The sequence below is a fragment of the Silene latifolia genome, chromosome 9, assembly GCF_048544455.1.
Source record: "Silene latifolia isolate original U9 population chromosome 9, ASM4854445v1, whole genome shotgun sequence".
In the NCBI taxonomy this organism is placed as follows: domain Eukaryota; kingdom Viridiplantae; phylum Streptophyta; class Magnoliopsida; order Caryophyllales; family Caryophyllaceae; genus Silene; species Silene latifolia.
The window spans coordinates 47,988,293-47,998,975 of record NC_133534.1 but is presented as its reverse complement, the minus strand read 5'-3'; the positions used below and the strand labels follow the sequence as shown (position 1 = coordinate 47,998,975).

Here is a 10,683-nt window from a genome sequence, read left to right as displayed (position 1 = left end):
TTGGCTTTGGCTTTTGGTTTTCCTTTGGCTTACAATTTAAGTCTTCGAGAGCGCCCCTTCAAGAACGGTTGATAGCGGAACTTATCTCTTTTGTATTTTTAGTATAGGTGCGCATATAGGAATCCAATAGAGAACGGTTAATTGTTCAAACCGTTCTCGTACATTAACAAAGAGAATGGTTAGGTTTGACCAAAATTCGTTATAGATAAAAGAGACCGGTTAATATCTGAGCCGTTCTCCTTGAAAAAAAAATAGTGAACAATACAGAGTTCACATATAATACCGGTTGCTAATTTCCCCCAATTCCGTCTATCCATTTATGTAATTCAGAGTTCACATCGCCCTATACCTCCTCATTTTCAACGAATAATACGATTTCTGGGTTCTAACACCATAGTATACAAATCAAGTAGATTGTAATCTCAAGAGATTTAACTACTGGTTGTAATTTTGAGGGGTTTTATTCTTACTCCAAAGATCCATTAATCAATCTCTCACAATTAAACATACTTCTGTTATCTGATTTCCCCCATTCCTCTCAATTTTCTACGGTTTTAAACAATCTCCACCATAATACGTATAATTACCCTTCTTTTCTCTTAGCGGTTTCTTACGATTTTATTGGCAAATCGAGCAGCGAATGAAATTGGAATGGAGATTTCTAAGCTGATTTCTTACGATTTCTGAGCAGGGTAAACTCTTTCTTCAATTTGTAATTAAGTTATGTTAGTTTTGTTTGATTTTAGGGTTTATGTTGAACGTATTGTCATTTAGAGGCAAATCTTTTCTATTAGATTGTTGTTGATTAGGAGAACATTTGTGAGTTTTACTACTATAGATTGCTTGAATGAATAAATTATATCTAAACACTATAATCATTCAGAGTTGATCAATTTTGTTTGAATAAAGAGTTTTTCTATGTTAAAGCGTTTAGATTTCGGTGTAGTCATCACTCTTTAATGAATATTATCATTGAATCTTGTATGTTAGCTTATACTGCTTGTCCTGCCGTCCCAACCAGACTCTATCGTTAGTATATGTGTCTTCATTTCAAATCAAAATTGATTTGGGACTTCAGATTAAACTATGTAGATATTCGAGTTTCATTTTTGTATATATATTTGAGGTAAAATTGAATTAGATGTTCACTTTTTATGACTTTCATTCGTATTTCTGTGTTAGACAATTTGAAAATGATTGTAAAATTGAAGTTTGAAATTACAAGAACTGTAGTTATTTATCTGAATTTAATGTTATAGACTTATGGATAATGATTCCAACATCGGTGGTTTTAATTTGATTGATAGTGTACTTTTATTGAAGAGACCAACTGAAGTTTTAATTTTTTATTTTAGTTTAATTGTTTGATGTGGCGAATTGCAAGGGCTTACACAGATGCGTGGATTAAGATGAGATGAAATGGTGGATGGTGAGGATTATTGTATTTAGGTGCGAAATTTTTATTCATGTGTGAAATTCTTGCTTGGCCAACTCTTCAAAGTGAGAGTCATATTAATTTTCTCTTTATTTCTTATTACTGTTGAGCCAGATTTTTAAAAATATATAGTTCTAATTTATTGTCCAAATATTTTATTTTCACATTTTCATCTTCTGACCATGTTTGATACGGCATGCAACTTGGTTGCATAATAAGAGGGAGTTGTAGGGTTCATGTTCAAGCCCTTGGCCATTGGCCACACAAGTTTCTGAGAATCGTGCATCTTTAAGTGTTGCATAGTAAGAGGGAGTTTGAGTGTTGCAACAATTATCAACAATTGTTTTTCTTTATTAAGTTTAGTTTAGATCAGTATTTTAAATTGATGGCCAACTATCAGTTTAGATTAGTTTTTCTATTGATTTTTAGTTCGAACCTTAGTAAATTCATATTTAAATGGATTACTGTGGAGCAAATGTGATGTTAACATGCTCTTTCGGTCTGAATGGACAGATCTTGATTTCACTTGTTATCCTGACCTTGGTTTGTTCTGAGCCACAAAGTAGCTATCTCGTGGATATTTGGATGTAAAAACCTAGTTTTCTTGTTATAAAATGTACCTGATTTAGCTGCTCTTTTTTTTCTTTTCTTTAATCAGGTTGTATCTTTCTATTAGCAAAACAACAAAACGACTGTAAAGTTGACTAATTAGGCAGTGAATGAATGGATATGAATCGGATTTTAGCACCAATTGGACTAGGTAAAATCTTGCTTCACTTATGAAACAGAATATTGTTGGATTTCAATGCTGACACCCAAGTTTCTTACTTACTCTTTGTTTATAACAGATTATGGGTTACTACGTTAGTGTCCTACTGTCCTCGTGAGCCTGTTAAGATTATATTGTGCGGATATTATGTTTTCCGATATATTTCGGAGATTATAAAAGGAAGATATATTAATATTCTCCCGAATGTAAGTTTTTTCTTTATTTCAATGTTTTTCTCATTTTCATTTTAGGTAATTTTTTACTTTACACGTCATATTATTTTAACTACATTTTTATGTGTTGGGTGTATATAGTTTATGCTTAACGCTCCAAAGATTATACCGTTGAGCAAATTGATGAGGTGCGGACTATTCAGGCTGAATTTACACTCCAATTCCTACAACTTTGGTGACTAAAGATGGTGGTTACGGTTTTTTGAAGTTCAATCGATTTGCAGTTGGATGCAACCACTACTACAGATACAGGCTATAACAACGGTTAAAAACCGTTTTTATATAAAAAAGCGGACGTTGTTAAAGCGTCCGTTGTAGTAGGTTTTAACAACGGTTGGTTTTTCTAAGAAACCCGTTGTGAAAACTATTAAAAACAGTTTAAAGTAGAAAAAACCGTTGTGGAAAGTGTGATTAAATTTTGGTGGGAAAGTTATAACAACGGTTACAGTATAAAAAACCGTTGTTATAACTAAAGACAACGGGTTTTTTTTAAATAACCGTTGTTATTGATTTTTTTTAAAAAAAAATTAATTTATATATTACTAGATGCATGCATTACCATTACCGATGCATGCATTATTACTGATGCCAAATCCCTGCATATGAAAGGACATAATATATGGAATGAGAAGGGTTATAAGATTTGAGGAAGATATGATGGCATAACTTCCTAAACATATATTAATTAAAAAACAACTCAAAGGACACATTACTAAGTATAAATTCATGCATTATCTCATTAACCATTCCATATTATCTCACTATCACGTCCTAAACTGCTCCAAACCCTAAATCTTTAAAACAAACTCCAAACTTCTTTCATCACTTCCTTCAACAATGAATGATACCATCCGTAATATATGCATCATGACCGAGTACAACAAGACTTTCATCCGCCGGCTGCTGGACATCGAGGACAGGTTCAGGAGCTACCTTGAGGACGCTCGGACCGTACTCAAGGACGCCAAAAAAAATGGCTTGACAGAGCAGAAGATGCTGCAGCTATATGCCGATATAGCAAATGCGGAACGAAACCTTCAAATAGCAAAAGAGGAGAGGATGGATATCATAGAAGAGAAGAAGACTCTCTATGCATATCTAAGAATTGCATTTTTAGCAATGTAATTCGTTTTTTATGTATTTATATTATATATTAATTAATTAAGTTTATTATGCATTCATTTCCATCATCTTCTTCTTTTGTTTTATTTTATTTAATTTGTTTTACAAGCTAATAAACGCAGAAAAACAACAGTGACAAAACTAATAATGCAAATTAAATGAAATAATTAGAGAAAGAAAATAATTATTGAGATGATGACAAAACCTAAAACCATGCATATAAAGCGATACCTGATAATTAGAGAAAATAAGAGATGACGACAACTAGACCTGGCAAACAAATCGGGTCGTGTCGGGTTCGTGTTCGTGTCACATGTAAACGGGTCACAATCTCTCCAACCCAAACCTGGCCCAATTAAGTCTCGTGTCGTGTCCGTGTCGACCACATAAATGGGTCATAAGGCCTCAACCCTAACCCGTTAATTTCGTGTCGGGTTCGTGTCGTGTTTTCGTGTCACGTCCATATTTTGAAAGTTTAAGTATATTTATGTGATGCAGGATCAAGAAAAATTAGGAATAATTTAGTAAACAGGTCATTCGTGTCGGGTTCGTGTTTAGAGAGGTCAACCCTAACCCAACCCAATTAAATATCGTGTCGTGTTCGTATCGAGCCACTTACATAAATGGGTCATTAAGTCTCAACCCAAATCCGTTAATTTCGTGCCGGTTTCGTGTCGTGTTTTTGTGTCGTGTCATTGTTTACCACCTCTAACGACAACAACAGTGCTGACGGAGATGATAAAGCAGCGACGAGGAGAAAGAGAGAAAGAGACGATGAGAAAGTGTGTGTTTGTGTTTCTGTATGTGTTTGTGTTTGTGTTTGTGTTTGTGTTTGTGTTATGTTTAATTTGTGTTTGTGGTTGTAGCTGATCTGTGTTTGTGTGGTTTATATTATGGAAAGTATTGACAATGGTTTTTACACAAAAACCCGTTGTCATTAGATTATATATTAACAACGGGTCCTTAGAAAACCGTTGTTAAAAAGTATTAACAACGGCTTCAAATATAACCGTTATAATTACTTTTCACTAATTTTGCGCCAAATTATTAACAACAGTTATTATGTATTACAGAGTAAACTGTTGTTAGTTTTTATATTAACAACGGTTATGAAAGTTTGACCCGTTGTTAAAACCTATAACAACGGTTATCAACACATAACCGTTGTAGTTAAGTTTAGTAAAATTCGCGCCATCCATTCTACGTCTATGGTAATTTTCGTGAATAAGCGTTGTTAAAGGGGCCTTGTAGTTGCCTGGATTTGTAGTAGTGAACTTAGTGTTGAAGATTGAAGGATTTTTATTTATGTTCTGAACAAGGTAACTTAGCTTTGATGTTTTACATTGAAAAAACATTATATGAGTGTATATTTTTCTTATGCCTCAAGGCTTTGTTCTTGTGGTTACAAATTAAACCAGATGGTTATTATTTGTGTAAAACTTGTTAGATTTTGTGAAGTTGTAACAGGTTGAATTCTTATGAGGTATATGATGTCAATCGTGTAGGGTACGATAAAAACAATAGATTTTTTTTAAAAAAGAATCATAGTTTCAAAGAGAACAGTTCATTGCAAAAACTATCTTCGTTGTAAAGCATATAATAAAATGCACCAAAATAATGACCTCTATCAAAGAAACCAGTTATATAGTGAAACCGTTCTCTTTGTTTTTAAAAAGAGACCGATTATGTAGCGGAATCGTTCTCTTTGATTTTACAAAGAGACCGGGTTGACTATTTTTTAACCGCACTCTTATATAAAAGAGAACGGCTGGCCACATGATGGTTCATAGTGGATTTAAGAACGGTGTACAACCATTCTCTTTTATCAATATTGTATTAGTACATTCTGGCTTTGGCCTTTTCCTTTGGCTTGTTCTTTGGGTGAATAGCTTTTGGCCATGGATTTGGTTTTGGCCTTTCACTTTGGCTTTGGGTGAATGACTTTTGACCTTTCGCTTTTGCTTTGAGGTGAATGGCTATTGGCTTGGATTTTTTTTCGCTTTGGCTCTGGCTTTGGCCTTTGGGTGAATCACTTTTGGCTTGGGTTTTTGCTTTGTGCTTTGACTTTGGGTGAATGGCTATTGGCTTGGGCCTTTGGTTTTGGCTTTTCGCTTTGGATTTGGGTGAATGACTCTTTGCTTGGGTGTTTGTTTGGGTTTTTGATTTGGCTCTGGCTTTCGCCTTTAGGTGCATCACTTTTAGCTTGGGTTTTTGCTTTGGCTCTGAGTTTGACCTTTGGGTGAATCGATTTCGGTTTGGGCTTTGTGTTTAAATATTGGCAGGCTTTGATCAATCCATTTGAAATTTCCCGTCCTTTGCTGGAGGGTGGTGAAGATATAGGTGTGGACGTACCCCGGGGTAAGAGGTTGGTACTTGGTGATGAGATATTTTTGTGGGGAATGGGCTTGCTTGTTTTCATTGATAATAAACAAGGAAATGTCCTTTGGTTTGTTATCTGGGTTCGCCATAAAATCCTCTTTGATAAAAGCCCGTTCTAAATTGGGTCATAATGTAAGGTTTCCATTGCCATACATGGGATAGGTAAAGAAATGGACACGGAGTTTCGGGTCCTTTGCAACTCAGTACGGAACGTCAGTTGAGTGTACTCACATTTAACTAGAAAATGTTATTTGTTTTTAATCAATTCTCAAATCAATACACGTTGTCACGTGAACGGTAAAGGAAAAGAGAAGAATATATGAAAGTTGAAAGTTGCGCTTTTATTTAGATAAATAAGAGGTTAGCACAGACTAGGAATATGCGTGACTCTTGGGGACAGCTCCCAGTTTGTCACTTAGGAATAGAAAGACAGACACTAGGATAAATGTGAGAAAGCCTAAGACTCGGACTCGGATTTTGACTCGATCGTAGATACGGACTCCTAATCGTCACTTTCCTCTTCAAAGATCTCTACTTCAGCATCCAACGACTTGAATGTTCGATCTTGAGCATTGACCCACTTGACCACTTCACACTCGTTGTTTGGGATGTTTTAAGGACAATAATCTATAAGGCTTCCATGTCCGTGCAGAATGAGATACCCGTTAGGGTTGTCTTCGTTGCCTGGCTGGCTTAGGGATGAGACAATCAGATCATGGTTGTCGATTATATCTTGAATAACATGTTTCAGTTTGAAGCATGTTTCAGTGTCCTAACCTTTTCCTTGATGATATTGGCAATATATATTGCTATCCCAGAAACAGGTTTTCTTGTTGGAAGGTGGATCTGGAGTGGGTCCAATTGGTTGTAGCTTCCCTTCAGTCATAAGCTTTTGAAGAGCTGCGGTGTAACTTATGTCGAGGTTAGTGAATGTCCTTTGAGAACGTTCGACATTGCTGTTTTACTTGAGACATCTAAGAGGATCTTCTTCATTGCATAGCTCGACTATGATTTTGCCAGCTTTGACCATATCTTGAATGACATTATTTAGCTTGTTTGTAGCACGTTTTGGTATCATGGTCCTTGCCTTGATGATATAGGCAATACACATTTATGTTCCAGAAACGGGTTCTCTTGTTTTCGGGTGGGTCCAGAGTTGGACCAATGGGTTGCAGCAATCCTTATGAAGCAAGTATCTTTATGACGGTGCCATATGTTATTCCAAGATCCGTGAATACCCTTTCATGTTTTTCCATGGTTCCTATGTTGGTGTTTTTAGGGAGGTTTTTGTGAGTTTTGTTTTTGTCAAGCCTGGGCAGAAACAGGATTTGGTCATTGTCAATGGGAAGTATTTGGGATGTTGCTTGGTATTTTAAAGGAGATTTTGATGAGGCAATTTCATGTTCTTTGTTGGTGGGTTCACGGGTGTGGGAAACATCAGAGGGTTCCTAATTTTCGGCATTTGGTTATTGGTGAATTGGGTGTTGGTCTTCTCCTTGGTGGTCAGGTTCATTTGCGGCATTATCAAACTTTTTCTCCAAATTAGCTACCCGATTGTTCAAGTCATCAATCGCCACTTGAAACATTGAGAATATGTTTTTGATGGAGACGGAAAGCATGAGGATACCGCTTTGTATGCCATCCTCAACAATTGAATGGATCTTCTCACTGTTGGGAAAGATGATATGAGAGCAATCTAGGAAAGAATCCCGACTGTGTTCAATAGGGTTTTCAGGAGGGTTGTTCTTGTTGTTCACCAAGGGAGGTAGTGGTAATTCGGCCTTTTCAATCATATCATGGATGACACCTTTTAGGGGGAGACACATCTCAGTATCATGTCCTCGACCTTGGTGATATTGTCAATATTGTTCTCTGTTCCATCTTCGACATCGCTTGTTTGGTAGAGGATCCAGAGTTGGACAAATCAGTTTAAGCTTTTCTTTAGAGATTAGCCCTTCCAAAGCTGTGGCGTAAGCTATGCCCAAATCAGGGATGGACCTATGGGGTCGTCTGGTTTTGTATTGCAGAATTCCTAGGGGATTTGCTCTAGTGGTTCTGGTTGCCTTACAATTAGGGTTTGTTTTGCCATTGGCAAGCAGTCGATTTTCAGGGAGCTTGACCCTTTGCTCAATGTCTGAAGAGGGAAAATTCCTAGTTTCCTGTTGTCCTCAACATTGGAGAGACGAGTGCTCAAGTTTTCCAGGGTAGCTAGGAGTCGTAGGACCACGTTGTTGATTTCGGCAGAATTCATGGCTGATGCAGATTTATCGGCTTCTTGAGTTTCTTGTTGACGATCGATGACACCCAATGGATTCCTATTTGACAAATGCAATGATAGGCGTTACAACTTGTCTCTATAAGGGATCGCACAAAAAAGGGAAGTATGACACATATGTACAAGAGACAGTTATGTCGTAGAGACGACACGGTGTGACAAGATTATGAGTTCATGACAAATTGTGAACGACTTCTCATGTTTGAAGTCTTGGTGCATGGTTTTGAATTTAGACTCAAGTGTTGACTTTGAAATATTGATGCCTAGACGAGCGACTTCTGACGGGATTTTGAGGTTTGTTGATGGCGAGACGCCACTGGACAAGACATGTATTCAAACTTGACCTATGACCCGTATTATAGGGGAAATGCGGGTTTTAAAACCCGGCAGGATTTGAGTCTGTTGTTGCCATTGATTATGTCGCGACAATTAGGCAACACGACCTAGAACATGAGGTATGTACTAACTTCGGGGAACACTCAACGTTACCTAGACGACTTTGATTCGAAACTCGACTTGACTCGACTCGAGGCTGAATCAGACATGTGGGCAGATATGTAGGATGTTATTAATTAAAGTGGATCCGAAAATAGAAATTTTCAAAAGTCGACATTTGCTTAGGATTTTCTTTTGAAAAAGGTTAAGATTTTTTTCAAAAGACGGGATTGAAATAATTGGGTAGCTACGACTTAGAAAACGGTCTGTCATTTTCAAAAAGGGTTTTTGAAATTCATATTCCCGATTTCGATGATTGAGAATTGAAAGTTAAATTGTTGAAAAAGTTACGGTCTAGAAAATGGCGCGCTGTTTTCAAAGACGGTTTTCAAAATCGATGTTTCGGATAATGAAATGGCCTTTATGTCGGCACAAAAGTGCATTTTGAAATGGTTCGAAAACCGAGTTTTGAAATTGCCATTATGACGGCGAAGAAATTTGTAATACTACGGATTTCTTAGGCTTGTACTCGACCGAGTAGAGCCTACTCGGCCGAGTAGTGTAGGTTGTGTAGTCTGTTTGGCTACTGCCGAGGAATACTCGACCAAGTATGATGAATACTCGACCGAGTAGAGGATACTCGGCCGAGTATAATCTATACTCGGTCGAGTATCCGGTCTGGCGAGTAATATTTCAGCGGTTTGATTCGGGAGTAATTAAGGATTATATATTCGATAATCAGTTTCTAAAACGTCATTTTGCAAACCTAATCAAACCTACGACACTCTAATCACTCCCAAATCTCTCCTCTGTGTGTGTGGACATCGTAGCTATCTCATTCAATCTTTCATTCTTTCGCCGGTAAGTCTTTATCCCTATGTTGTTGATGATTAATTCTAGGGTTTGTCTTTATTCATGAATTGGGGGAAATGGGGTTTTGCAGTTAGTGATTAGAATTATATGATTGTTGTTGTAGGTGACGATGTGGTAATTTTTATGCATTTGTATGGTTGATTGCAGCGTAAGCGGATTGCAAAAAGGTAGGGTTTCCCTACTCAGTTCTGTTTAATTAATTTGAGATGTTGTGATTGTACTGTGTATAATTGTTGTTATCTGCTGATCATCGGAGGATGGGTGTTGTGGTGACGGTGTTGGTGTGGTTATGTTGTGACGGTTGTGGTGTTGTGACAGCTGTGATGCTGTGTGTGATTGTGGTGGAGTTACTTGCGGGAGTGGCTTCACACCCTAGTTCGCCTTCTGTGAAACCCGTCACGGGAGGGGATGTGCACATTTAGGGACAGGGATTGTTAGTCGCTCGTTGATGAGCTGGACTAGGTGGGGATGGGCTGCGGTCACCCACTGGCGGCGAGAATTACCTGTTGCGATGGGTTATCTGGCAGGGCTATACACTTCGGTGTGTAGTCGGTTACTATGTGAGATCGGGAGACCGGGGATGGAGGATGATCAGCCAGTTACAATATTTGTTTGTCTTATCTTGGTTGAACGGTACTGACCCTGTGTTGTTGTTTGGAAAAACCTGCGGTGATCCATTCGGAGATGGTGAGCAGATTGTGACAGGTAATGCAGATGTTAGCTATGGGACAATCATGGGGAGTCATCACGTCAAGTCTAGCTTCCGCTGTTATGAGTTTAGATGTCTTAGATTTTATTTGTTTTGAGACCTTGTACTTTTATTTTGAGTTGGTCTGAGGTAATGTAATCGCTAACTCTTTAAACTTTAATAGATGTGTTTGTGGATTGTTACTTTTGATATATACTTACCTCGGGTAACCGAGATGGTAACAACCTTTCATGCTAGGGGAGTCCTTGGTAAGGTACCTTGGTATGAAGGGATGTTACAAAGTGGTATCAGAGCCGACGATTCCAGCACCTAAAACAAATGAACCCAATGAACTTAGGGAGTCTAAATAAAATGAACCCGGGGAGAGTTGTTTGGAGCTACCGCAATGACTTGGGAGACGTCCTGAAGTCGCATTAAGGCCCTTACGATCTTAAGCCGGTCACATGGGGGGAA

At 37.7% G+C, this 10,683-nt stretch overlaps 1 long non-coding RNA gene across 4 annotated transcripts; it reads left to right on the top strand.

Annotated features, from left to right (window-relative positions):
* Positions 1-245: 245 nt before the first annotated feature.
* Positions 246-3,495, top strand: LOC141599711 (uncharacterized). 4 transcript variants are annotated; one of them, XR_012523896.1, is made up of 4 exons: positions 246-692; positions 1,356-1,449; positions 2,094-2,195; positions 2,284-3,495. It is a non-coding gene; the product is annotated as an uncharacterized LOC141599711 (long non-coding RNA). The 4 variants fall into 4 exon arrangements; XR_012523897.1 differs by having other exon boundaries at positions 247-692; positions 1,385-1,449; XR_012523898.1 differs by lacking the exon at positions 246-692 and having other exon boundaries at positions 699-1,449; positions 2,284-2,410; positions 2,519-3,495.
* The last annotated feature ends 7,188 nt before the right edge of the window (positions 3,496-10,683 follow it).